Below are 22613 nucleotides of genomic sequence, written 5' to 3'. Positions count from 1 at the left end.
GGCAGGGCGCGCACTCGCAAACCCCGCCCAGCGGCGGCTGCTTCCTGCCTCCGCCTCCTCCTGACCCAGAGGCGCAAGCGCAGGCGGGTGCGCTTCAATGCGCCTGCGCAGGATTCAGGCGACGCCTGTGCGTGGGGGCGGGCGCTGTGGTTTGGGATGGTGGGGGGCAGTGGGGTGCTCAGGGTACTGGGGAGAGGAGGCGCTGTGGCTTGGCGTGATGGGGTTTTTGGCTGTGGTGGGATGTGGCTTTAGGTGCTGGAGGATGGCTGTGGATTCATGCTGTGGGCAGGTTGGCTCAAGAATGGGGTTGCAGGTAGCTCCCTCCTGTCTTGTGCCAAACAGAGGGACCAGCTGCCTCTCATGCAGCGTCTTCTCCAGTCCTGGTGGGAAAAGAGAGGCATCGCTCTGACAAGCCCCCTCCCCAATGGGCATCCTCTTCAGTGACAAAGGGACCTCATGACGTAGCTTCCCCAGGGTATATGTATGTGGGTTGGGACCAGGAGGGTGGCAGAGCCAGAATCCACACAGAGGGCCTGATCTCTAGCTGCTCTGTCAGAATCGCTGGCCGGTGGATAGGGGTGGCAAATCCCATGCTTTCAGGAACAATTAGGGAGAAATCTTTGTGAAAGCCTCAAGGAGATGTCTGTCTTTTTAGCCTCCTTTCATGGTCTTTCCCACTGGAGCTGGCGCTGTGATTTTATATTTTGCGTATATGTAGATATGCCAGCAGGTGGATTTTGTAAACTGAAAAACATATCTGTAGAATTTTCACAAATAAGGCCCAGCACCGATTCTCAGGCACATGCATTAGTCAGTGCTCAAGTGGGAAACATCTAATAAGGTCCTCTCCATGAGGGATGGCTTTATTGTTTGTGGAGTGATTTTTATTGTGGGAGCCAGTGCGAGGGACCCATATTTTCCACTTTGCATAGGGCACCAGGATTTCCGGAGTAATCTGTCTCTTGCTATACAGAGTTGACTGATTCATTTTGTGGGCAAGGAACCATACAGCGACTGCCTAGAAGGGCCCAGGAGAAATGGAAGCACCTTGTTTGCTCTGGTGTTAATGGACTATTCAAGGTGTCTCAAACCCCAGACATTACTGATGTTCTGAATGCCCTGTGGGGTGCACTGTTGCTCTCAGACCACATGGTCAGGGTTGCACCAGCCACCAACATCCCCAGGCTGTGGAGAGCAGCCAGCATATTAGTCTTTGGAGGCTTCATTTTCTGAGGTGCTGAGCAGCCACAGCTTCCACTTACTTTAGTTAGTGGCTACTCTACACTTCTGACAAACAGGCCTTTCGTACTGACTTTCTTTTTCTAGAGGTCTATGAAATCCTCAGTCCCTGATTGGCCTTAGATCACCACAGTGATAGACATCTTCTTAATACCCAACATAGCAGATTAGTCTTGGAAGCAGTTAGATTTCAATTCCCTGATTTATCAATGTGATTTCACTCCCTTTCTTTGGCCTGGCATTTGCCCATCTTTTGCTGATGTCCAAAAGCGTTTGTGCTCTTGCCTGCTTCTTTTATTTCCCTGAAAACTCATGCGGGAGAGGGAGGGTATTGACAATCTGGAAGTCTAAACCAGAACAACATTAGTAGCATATGTGCTGAGTTCCCCAAATAAAAGGGCATTTAGCAATTTAGTAAGCTAAAGCTCCCAAGAAACAAAAAGTAAGACTTAAATCACAGATGAAGAGAGAGTGCAGTCAAGTGGTTAGAGCTACAGAGAATCAGGACTCCTGGTTCCTCTTCCAGCTCTGTAATTGAATTGTAGTATGACTGGGAGCAAATCACTTAATCACTGTTTTACCCATCTGCAAAATGAGTATATTTACCTACGTCAAAGGCATCTTGGGAGGCTTCATTTAACATTTTGTTTGTTGGGGTTTTTTAAAGGTCTTTAAGAAAAAAAAATCAAAGTGAGAGATGAAAAAGACTTAACGAGATCATCCAGTCCATCTCCCCCAGGGCCAATACCAGGTTAGTTCCTGTTGTACATTTAAAGTGTTTTGTTTAGTTTTAAGTCCCAAGCAATAGGGTTTCTACCCCTTCTCTTGGGAGGCTACTCCACTACCAATACATCTCACTGATATTCAGCCTATATTGTCCCTTTCTTTGGGCTTAGCTACACTTGCAAGTTAGAGCACATTAAAACAGACCTAGGCTCCCTAACTCCCAACCCGTCCACACTGGCAAGGCACTTAGAGTGCCTGGACTCTGCAGCTGGAGCACTCCTGGTAATCCACCTTCACAAGCAGCATAATGGTTGCTGCGCCTCCGTTGAAACACCCGGGCATCAGTGTGAACAACGTGTTGCATTAGTGCGCTGTGATCGGCCTCCGAAAACATCCCATAATCCCCTGAAGTCAAGTGGCCACTCTTGTCATTGTTTTGAATGTGGCTGTAGGAATGTAGATATCCCCTTTCAAAGCTCCATTTCTGACAACCGGCATGCTTATCCGCTCTGGGACAAAGCAATCATTACTGTGGAATGCTGCTTGCTGTGAGTGGGGGGGGGGGCGGTGGGGGAGGGTGGTCTGCTGCTGTCTGAACTTACAAGATAGCATGTTCACACACTCAGCACCCCAAAAAACCACACTCTCTCCCCCCACATACACACAACACACGGTCACACTCCACCGCCCCATTTGAAAAGCACGTTGCAGCCACTTGAACACTGGGATGGCTACCACAATGCACTGCTCTCTGTGGCATTGCAAGAGCTGATGTGGCCACACCAATGCTCTTGAATCGGACAGCGTGAACACACTGCAGCGCTTTCCCTATTGTGCTCTCTGAGGGCTGGTTTAACTCACAGCGCTCTCTACATCTGCAAGTGTAGCTATGCCCTTAGTTCCAACCCCACACCTACTCATCCTCTTGTGTATCCCATGTAATGATCTCTCTCCCTCTTTGCTGCTTACACGCCTCAGAGGCTTGTAAACAGATTCTCTGCACTAAGGCACTAGAAAAATGCAAATTATTACTACTCATGCTGAATGCCCCTCTTACCCTGCTTGTTTTAGGGAATTATGCTTTTTTTGTTCACATTTCAGATAGGTAGCAATACACATACACATCTCATTCCAGAAAGGTAGTCTTCCATTAGCGATTTTACTCCCCCCTCCTGCCTGGATAGTTTTGTATGTGTAAATGTAAAACAAAACCCCCTCATTGTGTGTAGTGGGGGTTTATCAGTTCCCCAGTACTGTCAGATCTCCACATTTTAAAATGTGGAACTAGTTTTAAGCAATAAAGAATGTCTGATGCCATCTAGTGGTAGATGGAGATTTATATATTTCAAGAAATCCGCAGAACATCCAAGAGGCTGAATTCATCAGTGTTTTTAAGAACTGTTTTCGCTGGCAGGTGATTTCGCTGTTTTTCCTCAAGTATCTATTAACAAGGTCTGTGAAAAGAATTTAAAAAATAGTGACATTGCGATGCGTTAGAGGTTCACCCAGAGCAGTGAGGCATTCTGTCATCTCCTGCCCTGGAACCCTGAATGCCTCTGTGCTCATAGAATTATAGAATATCAGGGTTGGAAGGGACCTCAGGAGGTCATCTAGTCCAACCCCCTGCTCAAAAGCAGGACCCATCCCCAATTAAATCATCCCAGCCAGGGCTTTGTCAAGCCTGACCTTAAAAACTTCTAAGGAAGGAGATTCCACCACCTCCCTAGGCAACGCATTCCAGTGTTTCACCACCCTCCTAGTGAAAAAGTTTTTCCTAATATCCAACCTAAACCTCCCCCACTGCAACTTGAGACCATTACTCCTTGTCCTGTCCTCTTCCACCACTGAGAATAGTCTAGAACCATCCTCTCTGGAACCACCTCTCAGGTAGTTGAAAGCAGCTATCAAATCCCCCCTCGTTCTTCTCTTCTGCAGACTAAAGAATCCCAGTTCCCTCAGCCTCTCCTCATAAGTCATATATTCCAGACCCCTAATCATTTTTGTTGCCATTCGCTGGACTCTTTCCAATTTATCCACATCCTTCTTGTAGTGTGGGGCCCAAAACTGGACACAGTACTCCAGATGAGGCCTCACCAATGTCGAATAGAGGGGGACGATCACGTCCCTCGATCTGCTCGCTATGCCCCTACTTATACATCCCAAAATGCCATTGGCCTTCTTGGCAACAAGGTCACACTGCTGACTCATATCAAGCTTCTTGTCCACTGTCACCTCTAGGTCCTTTTCCGCAGAACTGCTGCCTAGCCATTCGGTCCCTGTGCAGCTTTGACTCAGAGCCCTGACACCAGCCACCTGCCCACAGCACAATGGCCTTACCCTGGCTTCTGGCAGCCTGGTGACACCACTAGACCCTTCCAGCCCCAAGTCTCCTCAAAACTATTTCCCCAGTCCTCTGCAGCACTCACACCCCCATATCCAGTTCACTGCTCCTTTAAAGAGACAATCCATGGCACCTCTGTTAATTTGGCTGAAGATTTTACTCTTTCAGTTCAGAACACTGTACTGAGATGGCTGTTTAATAACAAGATTAAGTTTGTTAACAAAGAACAGAGATTTAAGTGATACCAAGTGCAAGGAATTGAGATAGAAATGGTTACAAACAAGCAAAAGTAAAAAAAAAAGTGCTTTTAAGATTAAAGCCTAATTTAACAATCTAGAGTCTTGGTTTCTCACGTATATTCAGTTTTCAGAAACTTACAACCCCTTGGCTGAAAGATTCCACTTTTCTCTGATGCACAAGAGCTCTGGCCTGTTGGCTGTGCCCCCTAATGGAGACCAAAATGGCTCTTGTCCTTGCTTATGTCTTCCAAAGTTCAATGACATTGCTTCAAGAGGCAGGAAGGTTTCCTGGAGCTGCAGCTTCCATGACCCACACGACTGGTTTATCTGGTGGCTTTGTCTACTTTGCATGTAAATGTAATTTAATTGTCTCTTTGCTCAGTTTACATTGGAGACACATTCAAGCAGGTGGAACCATGTTCCTTTGTCCATAGACTTAAACCTTGATGGCAAAACCCCTTTAAAATGCATTTCCAGCACATATTTATAATTTTTCATATATCTCCCATCCATACGCTATGCAAAAATATTAATGACCAGCATGTTGCCAGTTTACATATGATACCTGACATGACACCTTTTAGAGACAAATTATGACAATTGTGAGTTGGGGTACACTGAGAAGGTCAGGTCAACTGAGGTTCACTGCTACATACTGAGGAGCCCCTTGCTCTCTGGCATTGGGGTGCTCTTAGGGTCACAGACATCTATTGTAAGGTTCTACCTAAAGTCTGGCAATGTTTTTAAGAGTCAATATAGAGTATATGGTATATTGCCCAAGCCAAAACCCATTAGAAGTGTGTTTCAGTGGAGTCCAGCTAATGCCCAAAAAGCAAATTTTACATTCTTTGTTCAGTGTTGTGGCCAACTGGATGTGTAGTCATTACAAAAGGTAGTACTTACAAAAGGAATGTAGAACGAAATATACAGTAGAACCTCAATTTTATGATCTTATGAATGACCAGTTATATGAACCATTTTTCCCAACTGGGGGGAAAAAAACAAAAAATATAACTAATGTGATGTTGAGGAAGAACAAGTTGAGATCCATTCACATTCTGCTGCCATCAGTGCAATACAAGTCACTTTGCAGTGGTTTGAAGGATTAGAAGAAATACAGGGCACAATACTGCAACTTGTGTAGTGTATTGACTGTCACTTGGAGGTCAGTTTTAGGAACTCTTCAATCCCCATGTAGTACATAAAATAGGGGTGCTATTGTATTTATGTTGCTTGCAAATGTTTCACTAATTTATTGACCCTGCTCTTTAGTCTCACAATACTGGGCATATACTGGATATATCTCGGTTTTAGTAAAGCTTTTGACAGTCCCCCCCATGACATTCTCAAACAAACTAGGAAAATGTGGCCTAGATTAAATTATAAAGTGGGTGTAAAACTGGTTGAAAGACTGTACTCATGGTTCACTGTCAGTCTAGTGGGATCCTACAGGGGGTCTGTCCTTGCTCTGGTAGTGTTCAAAATTTTAAAATTAATGACTTAGATAACAGAATGGAGAGCATGCTTCTAAAATTTGCAGATGAAACACTGAGCTGGGGAGGGGTTGTAAGCATTTTCGAGGACAGAATTTGAATGCAAAAGGACCCTGACAAATTGGAGAATTTGTCTGAATTCAACAAGATGATACTCAATAAGGGTAAGTGCAAGGTACAATTCAGAAGGAAAAATCAAATGCTCATACCCAAAATAGGAAATAATTGGCTAGGCAGTAGGGCTGCTGAAAAGGATTTGGGAGTTATGGTGGATTACAAATTGAATACGAGTCAATAATATGATGCAGTTGTGAAAAAGGCAAATATTCTGGTATTTATTAACAGGCATGTCATATGTAACACATGGAGATAATTGTCCCACTGTACTCAGCACTGGTGAGGCCTCAGCTGGTGTACTGTATCTGGTTCAGGGTGCCATACTTCAGGAAAGATGTGGACAATTTGGAGATAGTCAGTGTAGCAAGGCAATGACTCACCAGTGCAGTGCCTCCTGCTGGTTGTCTCAGGAATTAGCTCTTCCAGCCCAGAGCTCCCTCTGCAGGCTGGTGTCTCACCTGCCATTGGCCCCTGTATCCCTCCTGGACCCCAGTGCCCCTCTACATCAGGGTTCTGCCCCAGCAGTAACCCACAATCAGGTCTCCCCACCCAGGGGAACCCCCAAACCCCTATCCCCACCTTACAGTCACAGTCTAGCCCCCTGCTCACTGGGGCAGACTGCAGTCTGCAAACCACTCATCATCGGCAAGGGGGTTGGACCAGCTGCCTCAGCCTATTCCCAGCCTACCCCTCTGTAGCCCCATACCTTTCCTGGCCTTTAGCAATGCCTGCAGCCTGGGGGTTTTGCAGGTTGGCACTCCCCAGCTCCTCTGGCCTTCCCCCAGCCCTACTCCACTCTAGGTGCCTACTCCATTCACAGGCAACCAGATCCTTCTCTCCCTACAGCTAGAGAGAGACCATTTTTGAGTTTTTGGCTCACAGCCCTTTTATAGGGCCAGCTGTGGCCTGATTGGGGCGTGGCCCCAGCTGTGGCTGCCTTCCCAATCAGCCTAGCCTTTTCTCTCAGCCCCAGCCCTCTCCAAGGGCTGGCTTTTAACCTTTTCCGAGCCAGAGCGGGGTGACCACCCTGCTACAGTCAGGAAGAAAGCAACAAAAATGAAAAAAAGGTTTAGAAAATCTGACCTAGGAGGAAAAGTTAAAAAACTAGGCGTTTAGTTGTGAGCAAAGAAGACTGAGGAGGGCCCTGATAACAGTCTTCAAATATGTTAAGGGTTGCTATAAAGAGAACTGAGATCAATTGTTCTCCATGTCCACTGAAGATAGGACAAGAAATAATCAACTTAATCTGCAGCAAGGGAAATTTAGGTTAGATATTAAGAAAAACTGCCTAAACGTTCTAAGTATAAGGCTAGTTTAGTGGAATAGGCTTCTAAGGGAGATTGTGGAAACCGCATCATTGGAGGTTTTTAAGAACAGGTTAGACAGACACCTGTCAGGGATGGTCTAGCTCAGGGGTGGGCAACCTTTCAGAATTGATGTGCCAAGTCTTCATTTATTCACTCTAATTTAAGGTTTTGCATGCCAATAATATATTTTAACGTTTTTAGAAGGTCTCTTTCTAGAAGTCTATAATATATAACTAAACTATTGTTGTATGTAAAGTAAATAAGGTTTTTAAAATGTTTAAGAAGCTTCATTTAAAATTAAACTAAAATGCAGATCTTATCAGTTTAGTGTGATCCTTGCCTTTGCTTTTCCTTGCTGAATTTTCCAGTGTCTGGCACGTATTTGGATGCTTTAAGCTCCACACAGGCTTCTGAGTGATCAGTTGTTAACCGGCTCTGAGAGGGACAGAGGACAGATTTCATGTGTGAAAATACAGGTTCACACAGGTATGTGGATCCAAATGCTGAAAACATTGCAAACCCAATTTTCTTCAAACAGTTAAATTTCACTGGCAGGGATGTCCAGCAGGTCAGAAAAGAGGCCCCATGATCTCTCTTAGTAGCTTCAAGTGCATTCCGCAGATCTCCAAACTTTGATGCCCACAATTCTGATCTTTTTAACTGAATGAGATGCATTTAGAAATCTTCAACACCCATCTACTGAAATACAGACAAATCCAAGTCGCTTTTGTTGAACTTTTCAGGTTTAATTAGAAAAGAAAGCATTTGCCCAACTCACTGGAAATCTTGAAATCTGTCAGAAAATTCTGATTCCAGTTCTTGCATGTACATTCTAATCTCAACGTCAAACACAGTGCGCTGTTCCACATGGCATGATAGTGATGTAAGCAGCAAATCAGGACTTAAAAATATCCCAGTACAGTGGCGCTGGAACAATTTTTAAAGTGGGGGTGCTGAGCTGCACCCCCTCTTGCCCCTGTCTGGACCACTCACTGCCCCAGGCTGGGGCTAGTGTGCCACAGCTGAGGGTGGCTGCAGAGCTCCGGGCCGGCGGCCGGGACCCCAGGCCAGCAGTAGAGCCCCCCGGACCGGTGGCCGGGACCTGGGGCCGGCAGTGGGCTGAGTGCGGCCGGCAGACAGTACCCCAGGCCTGCAGCGGAGCCCCCAAGACCGGTGGCCAAGCTCTGGGGCCAGCAGTGGGCTGAGCGGGGCTGGCGGACGGAATCCCAGCTGGCAGGGGGCCAGCATGCCAGGCCAGCAACGGAGCCCCCGGGACCAGTGGCCAGGACCCGGACAGTGTGAGTGCCACTGAAAATCAGCTCACATGCCGCCTTTGGCACGCGTGCCATAGGTTGTCTATCCCAGTCTAGCTTTACTTGGTCCTGCCTCAGTTTGGGGGTATGGACTAAGTGACCTCTCAAGGTCCCTTCCAGCCCGACATTTCTATGATACTATGATTTCTATAGCTCCTTCCATCCAAAGAAGGTGCTGTACAAACATTAATTAATTAATTAAGCTTTACAACATGGGTTATATATGGATCATGTTATTCAGCCTGAAATACCTCAGCTGGATAACAGCATGCTCCAGTTTAGGAGCAGAAGTGAATACATCTCTAATTGCAACTCCAGGGGGAATATGGGAAGAGCAAACATAATTACCAGAGATTTAATTTGGCTACGAAAACGCAGTTGAACACCTCTACTCTTGTGAAAAGAGTTAGAAGAGCTTTAATGATCACAGGTGCTCAGCAGCTTATTATTCAGACTATTATTTTATCACAGAGGTCACAGAAGTCACAGAACCTGTGACTTCCGAAGACCTCAGTGACTTCGGCCAACAGGCAGCTGGGAGCTGCAGGGTCCTGCCACTGCCCAGGGTGGCCAGGAGTTGCGGGGTACCCCTGCAACCCAGGCAGCAGGGCCCCCCCGAGCTCCGAGACAGCGGGGGTACCCCACAGCTCCCAGCCGCCACGAGCAGTGGAGGCACTCCACAGCTCCTAGCCACTGCAGGCAGAGGATCCCTGTAACTCAGCCGCCACAGGTGGCAGGGGAACCCCACAGCTCCCCACCACCCTGGGCCACAGGGGGATCCTGGAGCTCTGAGCCCCCATGAGTGGTGGGGGACCCTGGAGATCCCAGCCAGGCCCCCACAGCTGCCTAGCAGCTCCCCATTTTGTAAGGGTAATGTAATGATATTTTTAGTAAAAGTCAAGGCTTCCGTGAATTTTTCGTTATTGCCCGTGACCTGCCCCTGACTTTTACGTAAAATATCCATGATAAAATCTTAGCCTTACTTATTATTACATGGAACTTCCAACAGCACAGTTCCCTCCTCCTGCTATACTGAGGTACTGTTTCAACAATGATTTCTAGGGAAGAGTGCCCCCTACTGGATCACCAGCACCACTTCCTGCAGGACATGCATGTTCCTTGGAGGACTCATTCAAAGGCCATGGGCACCATGGCCACTTTGGATTTTATGTAGCATTATAGCTACATAATGGTGCAAGTCCCTCGCACACATGCACTGTGACAGTATAAGATGATGCTTGCTCTGGTTCAGGTCACCCTAGTAACTTACAGAGCCCTGGTTTGCACTGGTCCAGTGTATCTGCAGTAGATATTTGCTGTGGTGTAACTACGTATATGTACTACAGGTTTCAGAGTAGCAGCCGTGTTAGTCGGTATCCACAAAAAGAACAGGAGTACTTGTGGCACCTTAGAGACTGACAAATTTATTAGAGCATAAGCTTTCGTGGGCTACAGCCCACTTCATCGGATGCATAGAATGGAACATATAGTGAGAAGATACATATATACAAACAGAGAAGGTGGAAGTTGCCATACAAACTGTAAGAGGCTAATTAATTAAGATGAGCTATTATCAGCAGGAGAAAAAAACTTTTGTAGTGATAATCAAGATGGCCCATTTAGACAGTTGACAAGAAGGTGTGAGGATACTTAACACAGGGAAATAGATTCAATATGTGTAATGACCCAGCCACTCCCAGTTTCTATTCAAACCCAAGTTAATGGTATCTAGTTTGCATATTAATTTAAGCTCAGCAGTTTCTCATTGGGAGTCTGTACTACAACAGTGCAAGAATCCCAGTGTAGACTTGGCCTTTAGGTGAGACCTTTACTAGCCTTTCATCTATGTAGTTACATCCATGTGCTAGACAGGTGCTGTAGAAGCCCTCTACACCAACATTCCACACAAAGATGGACTACAAGCCATCAGGAACACTATCCCCGATAATGTCACGGCTAACCTGGTGGCTGAACTTTGTGACTTTGTCCTCACCCATAACTATTTCACATTTGGGGACAATGTATACCTTCAGATCAGCGGCACTGCTATGGGTACCCGCATGGCCCCACAGTATGCCAACATTTTTATGGCTGATTTAGAACAACGCTTCCTCAGCTCTCGTCCCCTAAAGCCCCTACTCTACTTGCGCTATATTGATGACATCTTCATCATCTGGACCCATGGAAAAGAAGCCCTTGAGGAATTCCACCATGATTTCAACAATTTCCATCCCACCATCAACCTCAGCCTGGTCCAGTCCACACAAGAGATCCACTTCCTGGACACTACAGTGCTAATAAACAATGGTCACATAAACACCACCCTATACCGGAAACCTACTGACCGCTATTCCTACCTGCATGCCTCCAGCTTTCACCCTGACCACACCACACGATCCATCGTCTACAGCCAAGCTCTGCGATACAACCGCATTTGCTCCAACCCCTCAGACAGAGACAAACACCTACAAGATCTCTGTCAAGCTTTCTTACAACTACAATACCCACCTGCGGAAGTGAAGAAACAGATTGATAGAGCCAGAAGAGTTCCCAGAAGTTACCTACTACAGGACAGGCCTAACAAAGAAAATAACAGAACGCCACTAGCCGTCACCTTCAGCCCCCAACTAAAACCCCTCCAACGCATTATTAAGGATCTACAACCTATCCTAAAGGATGACCCAACACTCTCACAAATCTTGGGAGACAGGCCAGTCCTTGCCTACAGACAGCCCCGCAACCTGAAGCAAATACTCACCAACAACCACATACCACACAACAGAACCACTAACCCAGGAACTTATCCTTGCAACAAAGCCCGTTGCCAATTGTGCCCACATATCTATTCAGGGGACACCATCACAGGGCCTAATAACATCAGCCACACTATCAGAGGCTCGTTCACCTGCACATCCACCAATGTGATTTATGCCATCATGTGCCAGCAATGCCCCTCTGCCATGTACATTGGTCAAACTGGACAGTCTCTACGTAAAAGAATAAATGGACACAAATCAGATGTCAAGAATTATAACATTCATAAACCAGTCGGAGAACACTTCAATCTCTCTGGTCACGCAATCACAGACATGAAGGTCGCTATCTTAAAACAAAGAAACTTCAAATCCAGACTCCAGCGAGAAACTGCTGAATTGGAATTCATTTGCAAATTGGATACTATTAATTTAGGCTTAAATAGAGACTGGGAGTAGCTAAGTCATTATGCAAGGTAGCCTATTTCCTCTTGTTTTTTCCTACCCCCCCCCCCCCCGATGTTCTGGTTTAACTTGGTTTTAAACTTGGAGAGTGGTCAGTTTGGATGAGCTATTACCAGCAGGAGAGTGAGTCTGTGTGTGTATGGGGGTGGGTTTTTGGAGGGGGGTGAGGGAGTGAGAGAACCTGGATTTGTGCAGGAAATGGCCTAACTTCATTATCATGCACATTGTGTAAAGAGTTGTCACTTTGGATGGGCTATCACCAGCAGGAGAGTGAATTTGTGTGGGGGGTGGAGGGTGAGAAAACCTGGATTTGTGCTGGAAATGGCCTAACCTGTTGCTCACTTTAGATAAGCTATTACCAGCAGGACAGTGGGGTGGGAGGAGGTATTGTTTCATATTCTCTGTGTATATATAAAGTCTGCTGCAGTTTCCACGGTATGCATCTGATGAAGTGAGTTGTAGCTCACGAAAGCTCATGCTCAAATAAATTGGTTAGTCTCTAAGGTGCCACAAGGACTCCTTTTCTTTTTGCGAATACAGACTAACACGGCTGTTACTCTGATTCCTTTTCGTGTTTGCTTACCCTTCAATTTTAAGTGCTGCTCCCGAATGTGATTATGGTAGAGTTTTATGCCAAAGAAAAATCCAACAAAAAACAGCTATGCCGGGGGCAGCGAGGGGCTTGGTTTGCGGAAAATTTTTAGATTAGACTATCAGCAAGCCTCTGGAAACTCATTCATCCAAGTCATTAATGAAAATATTATAGTATCGGATCCAGGATTGAGCCCTGTGGATCCCACTAGATATGTCCTCCCAGTTTGACAGCAAACTATTGATAACTACTCTTTGAGTACAGTCTTTCAACCAGTTGTGCACCCACCTTATAGTCATTTCATTGATAACTCTTGATCCAAAATAGCTTAAATGTAGTGAGCTTCCAGGTATACCGCAGATGATATCTCCTGGAGAATCTGAGGATGTTTCCTACATTATGAAGGATGTAGGTGGCTGGCTGAGCAGGTTCACGTGGAAGTGACGATTTCAATGCTGCTGAGATTGTATTTACTGTACGATAAAGTATGTTAGGGCACGTAGAGCCTTGGATAGAGGTTCTTGTTATTTTAAATCTACATAGAATAAAATAAGAGACAAGGTGGGTGAGGTGGTGTAAAAACCTGAAGAAGAGCTCTGTGGAGCCGGAAAAATTGTCTCTTTCACCAAATGAAGTTGGTCCAAAAAAAAATATTATCTCCCCGACCTTGGCTTTCTCACATGCTGAGACCAGCATGGCTACACCAACATTTCAAACATAAAATAAGGATTAGAGAGACAAGGTGGGTGAGGTAATATATTTTATTGGACCAACTTTTGTTGTGAGAGACACACTTTCAAGCCACACAGAGCTCTCCTTCAGGTCTGGGAAAGGTACTCCCAGGGTCACAGCAAAATGCAAGGTGGAAGAGATTGTTTAGCATAAGCAGCTAGCACAATCTTGTAAGGGACCATTCAAGGTAGAATGGCCCAGTAAGACCTCTGCAGTCGTAGGACAAAAAGGGGAGGAGGTTAGTCGGTTACTTACAGATTATTGTAATAAACCATAAATCCGGTGGTTTATTACAACAATACGTAATCCACTAACCCCCTCTTTTTGTCCTATGATAGCAGAGGTGTTAATAGGCCACTCTACCTTAAATGGCCCATTACAATATGTGCCAACTACTTATACTAAACAAACTGTTCCACCTTGCATTTTGCTGTAACACTGGGAGAGTACCTTTCCCAGACCTGAAGGAGAGCTCTGTGTGACTCGAAAACTAATCTCTCTTGCCAATAGAAGTTTGTCCAATAAAAGATACTAGCTCACCCACCTTGTCTCTTTAATATCCCGGGACCGACACAGCTGCAACTACACTGCATGAAATAAATATAACATTTGACATCTGCTAAGTGCTTTATGAGCAGTAACTAATTAATTTTCCCAACACTATGGGGAGGTAGGGAAGTTTTATTATCCCCATTTTATCAAATGACTCAATAAAACCTAATACTGAAATTATTCCCATCTGTGGATTTCTCAGTGCATCTCTCTGGAGGCCTTAATCCTGCAATCAGATATGCATAGGAAGGCACCTGCACCCAGCTAGAGGTCCATGTGGAGTCATCAGAAAACACAAAGCCTCAAAACAAAACAAACTGGACTTGTTTGAAAGCTTGAGAGTATGAGTCTCTGAGCACTGTGAGGATGCTGCTGGGTGCATCTTGCAATATGCTGAGCATGGAACAAGAATGGAGGAGTGCTAGTGCAGCTCAGTGACGCACGTAGTGCATTTTGTTGCCGAGCTAGGGGCTTGCTTGCTTGCTGAAAGGCATAGCTCTGTGCATAAGAGCTCTGTGCAAAAGAGAACTGGATAAATTCATGGAGGTTAAGTCCATTAATGGCTATTAGCCAGGATGGGCAAGGAATGGTGTCCCTAGCCTCTGTTTGTCTGAGGGTGGAGATGGATGGCAGGGGAGAGATCACTTGATCATTACCTGTTAGGTTTGCTCCCTCTGGGGCACCTGGCATTGGCCACTGTCAGTAGACAGGATACTGGGCTGGATGGACCTTTATGGCCATTCTTATGTTCATAAAGGGAATTACAGCCTCTGGTGTGCCTGACAGCACTGCTGCTGAGTGATCTAAAATTGAGGGAGTGTCACATTCAACCCTTTTCAAAGGCATTTCCTAAACAATGCAAAGGAATATAGTGGACATATGTGTGGTGTTAGAGAGCACATAGACAGTGACATGGGCAAAGCAGTGGGCTTTGCTATCCAAATGGCAGAGATGCTGGATGTCACCCCAATCACACTCTTCACTTATATAGCATCTTGAGTACCTCCCCCCCCCACCCCCCGGGGCACATTGGAAAGTTGGCGCCTGTGGCTCCAGCCCCGGAGTCGGTGCCTATGCAAGGAGCCTCATTTTAACTTCTGAAAAGCCACATGTGGCTCCGGAGCCACTGGCTGGCCATCCGTGACTTATTGAAACAAACAGTACCTGGCAACACCTTTCATCCCCACAGAGACTTGAAAACTTCCTTGAAACAGTGGGTGGTGCTGAGAGACACTGAACCAAAAAAGTAAACCCTGTTAATAATGGAAACCACTTCAAGCACCTAAGTTCCCTCTGAGCTGCGCAGCAGCCTATTAAGCACCACGCAGATGGGGCGGGGAGAGATGGCTTTCCTCCAGCCCTGGACCTGCCACGGCGGGGAGAGGCACCTCTCCCCGCTGGCCCCAGCCCAGGCCCGGACCTGCCGCAGCCAGGGGAGAGGCGCCTCTCCCTCCTAGTCCAGGTACTGCTGCGGGGAGAGAGAGCTAGGGGAAGTCCTCTCTCCCCATGGGAGCCCCAGGGCAGCCTTCACTGCAAACCCCGTATCCCCAGCCCCACCCCAGAGCCCTCAACCCCCTGTACCTCAACCCTCTTCCCCAGCCCAGAGCCCCCCACACACACTCTGAAACCCTCAGTCCCCCCACACATGAATTTTGTCATATGCACCAATATGCTGCACATAACCAAATTCATTCCACACATGTGTGGAAAAATTAGAGGGAACACTGCACAGCACCCCTAGTTCCAGCACCTATGCCTTAAAATGAATCCCAAGCAAGGGAGCCTCCCTCCTAAGGAGTGTCTCAGCAGGGCTATGTGCTCGGCCTACTAATTTTAGGGCTCAGTGCTGGAAGCTTAGCCATTGACTTCAATGGGAACAGCATTGGGTCCATAGTCATTTCTAAAGTGCCTGTCACTGCCCGGTACATCTCTTTTCACAAGGCTGTGGTGAAACAGTTAAACAGAAAGCAAACTAAACTGCAAACTTATGGTTTCTGGTTTAAGGCTGAATGTGTTATAAGCCCTGTGTTTCCTGGGCCCATTCTCCTAGCTCTTCAACATCATGCCAGCGTGGATTTTGTGCTAATTCTCCCCTTTCTCAAATGGATCCAAGCAATGGGCTCTCTGGTGCTAAACAGGGAAGAAAAATAGCTTTTCTCTATAACTGTGGAGACTTCAAACCACAGACTCTTTTCACCCTGCATCTCGTAATTCAGATGTAACTGGACTCTGCCATATTGGAGAGTCAGTTCAGCCGGCCCCTTCACAAAGCAACCGGAGCAAATCAAATTCCTAAACTTTGCAGAAGTTGATTCCTTTGCCAGAAAATGAAACTGGAGAGAAAGATATTGATTACGAAAAGAATAGTTTCTACATTCCGAAAGTGACAAAGGGGCAAAGCGCCATCAAATGACATCCATTCTCTTGGCCCCTAATTTGTTACATTGTTTGAGTTGCTCTTGGTAACTTTATCCATCTGCTTCCCACTGATTTGAATGAGAACTGTGCATTTCAAGCTCTTTGAAGAGACAGCCTAACCCAAGTAGCTTTTAGCTAAGCAGTGCTGAAATTCCCACTTTCTGGATCTGATCACAAGATGGCATTATAGCCTCAAAAGCCGAGCTAACTGCAATTACAGAAGAGATCTTTCCCAAACCCCTAGGTGTCCTATTCCAATAGGCTTTTAAAGAAGCTGTGGGTTTAACCCTGCCTGCTGAGCTTTCCCACTTAATCAACAGATTCAAGGATGTGGTGTTTTATTTTAATTGTGCCATGTTAATGTCAAGGCTGTGGTTTGAGCATCCAGAAATTCCACATGCGGAATGGCTACCTGCAGTACTTGCGCCTGTAATGTTGTGAGCAATCTGATTGCATTGGGTTGAGCTAGTTACAGTGCTAATAGCTTATGCCACACACCACCCCTTAATATTGACCGGCAACAGCCCATCTCTTCTTCTGCTGTGCTCGCCCCTAGCAGACACGTCCAATCAGACCCAATGGTGGAGTAGTTTATGATGTGGCTAGATGTAGATGAGGGCAAGTCATTGGCAGTGCTTATGTGGATCCATGTATTTTAAAAGTGCATTCTTTGTACATCCTGGAACTGACTGGGGATGGTAATAACCTATCTCTTAATAATTTACAGATACATAAACCAAGAGAGCCAATGCCTCACTTTGGACATTTGGCTCATTGTAAAAACCAAAGCTAATTTTGAGTTATGGGCAAAAAACACCTGTATCTTATCATCCCAGAGGGTCATTTGCAGTGAACCAACTCTTGTGTGTCCATGTGTAAATGTTACCCTCTGCTGGACAGCATCAGAATTGTTCAGCCAAACTGCACAGGCCCTGACCTACTCATGGAGACTGTCCTTCAGCTCAGGTGGCAGATGCACAGCATATATTTACAGTTGAGTTTAACCCCAGAAAAACACGGTTTATAATGGAAATTCTGTGACACACTAATAGCGACACGGGTGAAGGGCATTAGAGATCCTTTTCTGACTTGTGATGTTGAGAATCATCTGCTCTTTACTGTGGTTTAAATAAATAATACCACAATGCCATTAAGGCTATGTAATTGTGTTTGCCCGCTGGCTAGCTTCTCATAGACTCATAGAGGCCAGAAGGAATCATCATGATTATCCAGTCTGACCTCCTGCACATCTGTTTTCTGACAATTATACACCGAGTATAACTCAGCACATTGTCTTGTTGTAGGATAAATGCAAAAAGTTCTGCTAATTGCTTTGCTGATTCCACTAACCCATTACCCTGACCTGTTTGTGAAGCCTGGAATGAGGAAATTGTCCTGCCATGGCATTCAGCCATGCAGGCAGTAGGAGACAAACTGGGCTGAGCTAATGTTAGCCTAGCACTGCTTTGAATTGTACTTTCAAGCAAAAGGCTACTGGTTTACATTGCATAATCTGCTTCTGTGAAGGAACACCAGAGCAAGGAGCTGTGCAAGCCCCCTACATATCTGTCAAGGACGTGGATGGATATAGACAATTTATTCCCTCTACAGCTTCACTGAATGTTTTCAACACCTTTCTTTTTTAAAGGTGATAATGACATTGCTGCCCTCCGTGGCAAGGAGGGAGCAATGGGAGCTAAAGCTGCATTGAAGGGAGATACTTCTCCTGCACTGACTCAGAGGCTTGCAGGAGAGGTAAAGATATATCCATAAGTATCTATTTTGCTAGCAGGATGAGCTCCATGTGTGTCAGCCCAGGAGAAATTCTGTAAGGACTGCAATGTCTCATATAATCAAAGTATTTCATTAATTGAAAAGACTTTCCGGCTAGTGAGGAGCCTTTTAAGGCCAGAAGAAAACAGTACAAACAGCCGCTACCATACACACACACACACAGCAGTATCTCAGAAGGAATACCGGCCCACCCAGTGCTGGGGCATTATAAAAGCCTGAGCCCTGTTTGGCATGTGACTCAGATGCATAGGAAGAACATGGATTATTATTATTTGCTGAGTCAAAGCAATGTACAAGGCACAAAGACATAGCCCCGAGATCACAGTCTAAAGCTGACGTGCATGCAGGGTCACTCAAAAGTGGCTGACAAATAGTAAGGAGATGACTGTGAGTGGGGGGAAAAGTATCAAAACCCCGGTACCAAGGTCCTGTCTGTGCTCATGTTTATTAGCAATGCAGATGGAGCTAGAGAGAGAAATGTGCACCGGCTGTCAAAAAAGCAAACAGAATGTAAGGAACCATTAGGAAAGGGATAGATAATAAAACAGAAAGTAGCACAATGCCACTCTATAAATCCATGGTACACCAACACCTTGAATACTGTGTGCTGGTCTGATCACCCCATCTCAAAAAAGATATATAAGAAATGGAAAAGGTACAGAGAAGGGGAAGAAAAATTATTGTGGGTATGGAACAGCTTCCATATGAGGAGAGATTAAAAAATCTGGGATTTTTCAGCTTGGAAAAGAGATGACTAAAGGGGATTTGATAGAGATCTATAAAATCATGAATGGTGTGGAGAACATGAATACGGAAATGTTATTTCTCCCTTCATATAACACAAGAACCAAGGGTCACCCAACTAAATTAACAGGCAGCAGGTTTTAAAGAAACAAAAGGAAATACTTCTTCACACAACGCACAGTCAACTTGTAGAACTCATTGCCAGGGGATGTCCTGAAGGCCAAAACTATAAGTGGATTCAAAAAAGAACTAGATAAGTTCCTGGAGGATAGGTCCATCAACGGCTGTTGGTTGAGATGGTCAGGGATGCAATCCCATGCTCTGAGTGTCCCTAGTTTTCTAACTGACAGATGCTGGGATTGGACGACAGGGGATGGATCATGCAATACTTGCCCTGTTCTGTTCATTACGTCTAAAGCACCTGGCATTGGCCACTGTCAGAAGACAGGATATTGGGCTGGATGGACCATTGGTTTGACCCAGTATGGCCGTTCTTATGTTAAATCAGAGAGATCTGCTAGGGAAGCACAATAGAGCGCTGAGGATCTGCTTCCTAGCACTGTGCCATCAACACACGGGGCCTGGTGGGAGCCAATGGGAATGATTCCTATCCTGCAGAGGGAGTACTCTAAGCTACTTCCCTTCTCCCAGGGAGTGACAACAGCCTAATTCCCTGCAGTCCCTTTCTGCTCTCAGCTTCTGTGGTTTATATTGGCCCCTCCTGTTCCCATTCAGCTGAGCCTCATTGAGCACCCAGCCTCCTTAACCTCTTCCAGTCTTGCATGGAGTGGACATCCCATCACAGGCATGTTTACATGAGAGAGTTATAGGTGTGAATTTAAAACGCTCTAGTTATACTGGTATCACTGCACATGTGGACACTCTTATTCCAGAATCCTAGGGGCTTTTCTCAGCTTAGATACACCCCTTCCCAAATGACATAAGCTAAGCCGGTGAAAGGCCAGTCTTCTGCTGGAATAAGCATGTCTACATTGGTGGTCATACCGGTATAATGATAGCGTTTTAAAATGCACACCCTCTCTCATAACCATATAACTCTCTGGAGATAAGCCCTTAGGTTCACTCAGAACCAGCAGAACCTGTTCGCCCTTCATAGGATATATACTGGTACTGTTTCTTTATGCTGGTATAATTATTCCAGTGTAAGTAGAAAAATCTTCTGTGGAGACAAGCCCTTAGCTTGAGGCAGTGCTGAGTCCAGGAGTCTTTTCACGCATTTTCCTTCTCTGTCCCGCAAAGGAAAAGAGCACACTGAGGAAAGGTACTGATCATCCAAAGCTGCCACCAGCCGTTCCAGAGAGCAGTTAAATTTAGAGCCCTCTCAAGAACGTGGGCTGCTGATAAGTGCGTCAGGAGCCAGGGAGGGCGCTGGTGGAGAGTTCCGAGAACGCAAATCCTCTGCAAGGCTGCTCCCACTCTGAGGTTGGTGGGATACTGAGCCACAGGCTAATCCCCTTGCAGTTCCTGTGCGGGCTGGAGCTGCCTGGTCCAGTCATGCCTTGAACAGTCCTTGGAAGGTTCCCCAGTTGAGCCAAGGCCAGAAAGCTGGATGTTTGCCTCTGTGATTTGTCCTCCAGACCCTGGGACCTTCCAAACTAGGGATCTGATCCTGTGGGTAGGACTCCCATTGAGTTCGAAGGGGCTGATCCTGTGCAGGATGGAGCACCCTCAGCACCTTGCAGGATCAGGCCCAATGAAGGCTTTGCACACTAAGGGCCCAGTTCATCATTGCCCTGAACCTCGAGTCACCATTTGCACTAGTGCAAAGCAGGCGTAAATGCTACCACATCAGAATGGGAGCGTTTAGCACGGCCACTCCAAAAGGAGCAGGGCAGGGATGAATGATGCACACAGGGCAGGGCTGTAGCTTTTCAAAGTAGAGTAAAAGATCATGGATCATGCATAGGCAAAGGCAGAAATGGGTTTAATGTTCATCCAGAACAAGCAAGATGAATTCCTACACTTTCACAGCTCTGCTTGGGGTTCTAGCCAGCAGTTCTTCTTGCAGTGGGTAGAAGCTGTGGGGCTAGACTCCAGGACATGCTTTGAAAACATATCCCAGAGGGGGACGATATAGTTCAGCAAGAAGAGAGGAGAAGGGGTTGTTTGACAATGACTCTCTGGAGTGTATCTCTAATGTATGAAACAATCATCACAGATTGTATGTCCTGCTTGTCATGCTGTGAAATCCATATGCATCGTCCAGTCTTGACATTTCATTTCTGCTGATTTATTCCAGTGTCACAGTGATATGAAGCCCAATGCTTAGCACGTCTCAAGAAGCCTGATCCAACTCGCACTGAAGGATGAGGATGCGAATTGGACAAAACAAGACAATCCAGGGCAAATATTAAAAGTAAGAAAATGATCAGAAAATGGATTTTTCCATTCCATGAAAAATATAGAGATTTTAAAATATTTGGTTGCCCTGAATCAGGACAAAAAGCCAAAATTTTGAAATTTGCAATGAAATAAAATTCCAAAACAATGTCCTTTGGGGCCCAACATCATTTAGACAAAATTGTACCTGTGATGGGCTGACTACCCCTCACAAGGCCAGAATGGGTATAAAAGGTGTGTGACTGGTGTACCTGGGGGAGTCAGGGCTGATAAGCTCTAACAGATGATAAAGCCCAGCTGGGCAAGCACTAGTGCCAGGTTTACAGTGGCACCAGTGGCTCCATGAAGCTGGATCCATGCTCAGAAGGGGCCCTGGCCTGCTCTGCTTGCACTGCACCCCAAGACCCCGCTGGCTCCCCCCGCCCACCACTTGCTCCTCTCGGCCTGCCCACCAACTGGCCGAGGGCTCCTCTCCGCCTCCCTGGCCCCACCCCTGCTCCTCTCAGCCCCCTGGCAGGACCCCAGTGCACCTCTGGCTCCAGGCCTGTGGGACCCCGCCTGTCTCCTGGAGCAGAGCCGCCTGGGACTGGTGCAGAAGCCTGGCCAGTCTCAGCCTGGGCGGGGAGGGGGACAGTGTCAGGCTTGGCTGGGCCCCTCCAGGCAAGTGTGTCTTGAGGGAGCCCGGCCGGGGCGGGCCTTGGCCTGGCTGATCGCACCACTGCTGAAGGGACAGAGCGATTTCCGGCCCCAGGACCAGCCCTGGCTGCACTGCCGACTCAGCCTGGCAGACACAGTCACCTCCCAGCAGGGCCGGTGAGTGCGGCCAGGAGGCAGGGCTTGGGGGAGTGGGTCTCTGGGGAGTCTTGGGGCGGGGGGTGTGGTGGTGCTGGGTTGTGAGGGGGTGGGGAAGATATGTGTGTTGGGTCAATAGGGAGTGTGGGTTCTGTCGGGGGAGCTGGGCAGTTGTTGTGGGGCTGTGCGCAGGGGTGGTGTTGCGCAGGGCACTGTGCATTTCTGGGGGAGACCTGGCGGGGCACTGGGCATAGGGGGTCCAGAGGGGGCTCTGGTCATAGGGAGTTGGGGGGGTGTTGGGCGGGGGGCTCTGTGGCATGGCATGGGCCTGCCCCCGAGGGGAAGGGGCATGCCGGTAGCACAGGGCCACTGTGCGTCTGACAATTGCCGATTTGTAAATAGTGCCCTGCACTGGGCTGGGGGAGCGGGGCCGCCCCTGCCATGCCATGCTCCTGGCTGGCCCCTTGCTCCAGGGGCTGACCTCCCCACACCATACTCCATGGCCCCCATGGGGGCCCACAAATATGTTTGGCGGCCGGCCCACAAAAGGTTAATCCGACCCTGGCAAGCACAGACTGAGCTAGTATAAACCCAGGAAGTGGAGCTAAGAAGGGGGCCGCAGGAAGGAATTCTGC

General features: G+C 46.9%; 1 long non-coding RNA gene across 1 annotated transcript; it reads left to right on the top strand.

Annotated features, from left to right (window-relative positions):
• The first annotated feature begins 46 nt into the window (after positions 1-46).
• On the top strand, positions 47-21289 carry LOC144268541 (uncharacterized). The gene is made up of 3 exons (XR_013346785.1): positions 47-127; positions 1907-1990; positions 21086-21289. It is a non-coding gene; the product is annotated as an uncharacterized LOC144268541 (long non-coding RNA).
• Positions 21290-22613: the final 1324 nt, after the last annotated feature.

This window comes from Eretmochelys imbricata, chromosome 8 (genome assembly GCF_965152235.1).
Source record: "Eretmochelys imbricata isolate rEreImb1 chromosome 8, rEreImb1.hap1, whole genome shotgun sequence".
NCBI classification, from domain to species: domain Eukaryota; kingdom Metazoa; phylum Chordata; order Testudines; family Cheloniidae; genus Eretmochelys; species Eretmochelys imbricata.
Note: the sequence above shows the minus strand (reverse complement) of the source record. Positions and strands in the feature narration are given on the sequence as shown.